Source organism: Triticum aestivum, chromosome 6D (assembly GCF_018294505.1).
Source record: "Triticum aestivum cultivar Chinese Spring chromosome 6D, IWGSC CS RefSeq v2.1, whole genome shotgun sequence".
Classification (NCBI taxonomy): domain Eukaryota; kingdom Viridiplantae; phylum Streptophyta; class Magnoliopsida; order Poales; family Poaceae; genus Triticum; species Triticum aestivum.
Window position 1 is genome coordinate 55,408,252 of NC_057811.1, and position 1,636 is coordinate 55,409,887.

Below are 1,636 nucleotides of genomic sequence, written 5' to 3' on the forward strand. Positions count from 1 at the left end.
CCACTCTAAATGTTTAAAATAATAACCCCTCCTTCTCAAGACATAAATCATAAACCTTGTCAAATTCTCTAAAGTTTGATCAGGCTTATATAGAGAAAAATATCAACATCTACGGCAAATATATATATATATATATATATATATATATATATATATATATATATAGTGTTACTATTCATCACCCAGGGTGCAGAATAAGTTATTCTTCACCCGAGGTAATTTACGATCGTTTCATAAATAAATTACGTTTGAAATAAAAATAGTTACATTCATCTTGATTCACTACGTAAAATTTGGCATTAGAAAACAAAAATATTGGTCGTAAGATCAGAAAAAATGTATTTTATGTATATTTTACATTATGTTTGTACGTTTGTAATTTTACGTAATATAAAATATTGTTTACGACGACTATATATTTTCTTACGATCTATTTTTACGTATAAAATAAGAAAACATTTACAGAACGTAAAATTATGGTGCATTGCTATTAAAATAAGGGGGGGTGAAAAATAATTATTCCTCACCCAGGGATGTTGATAATTTTACTTGTAAACTTGGCCAAAATTTTAAAATTACTTACACAAGAAATTGTGACCACTATTTTGGATATTGCAGTATATGTGTGAATAATGCAAGGAACTACTGATAATGTTTTAAAGACACTTTTAGTCACTCAACACATATGATTACCAAATTTTGAATCCAAATATTAACAATACGCAACCTCCTTCTCAAATCATAGTCCTAAAAAAATTGTCCTGTGTCAAATTCTCTAAAGATTGATCAAGCTTATATGGAGAAAGTATCAACATCTACGACAATATCAAATCTGTATTTGTATATCTATCATTTGGTACTGTAGATGTTGATATTTTTTCCTTGTAAATTTGGCCAAATTAAATAAGCAACTTATGAGGTATTTTTGGAAAGTAAGGACTATAGCCGTCAAAGGTTAAGAAAGTTTGAGTGGAGATATTATTTGCCAACCAGAGGAGGTAGAGGAGTATTAAACAATGTCTTTTCATTGCACTGGCTACCGTTTTGCTTGATAATTATCAGACATAGGATGCCCTTTGGGTGTCTTTTTTTTCGAAAACACTAACGCCCACACGTGTGGGCGTTAGCCAACTCGCCCACACGTCTCCATCGTCGTCTAGCTCTTTTTGCACGAATCTTGGCATGAAAAGACTGAATTTGTGTGCCACGTAGGACAACTCGTGTGTGTGGCGTGTGAGGGAGTTCGCCCGCACGCCGTTTTCTCTCCGCGGTCAACGGTTCGCCAGTCGGGGCGTGTGATGAAACTGATGTCACGCCCGCACGCCACACACCACTTCTGTTCCCCATCTCCCACGACTGCCCATTCTCCCACTCTCCCACACCCAAGCTGTCATTTGCCATGTCTTTTGAGGGGTACATGGCAACTGCCCTATTTGTGATTGTAAACAGATGGCAACTCTCTTTCACCCGAACATGTTATTGTTGCCATGTCTGTTTGTAGCGCTACATGGCAACTGTCTAGTGTTAGTAGGTGGCAACTCCTAAAGATACCACCATCGCCCACATGCCCGTTTCTCTCCCACACACCAAAAGCTATCAGTTGCCATCTGTTTTTGCAGGATACATGGCAACTGCC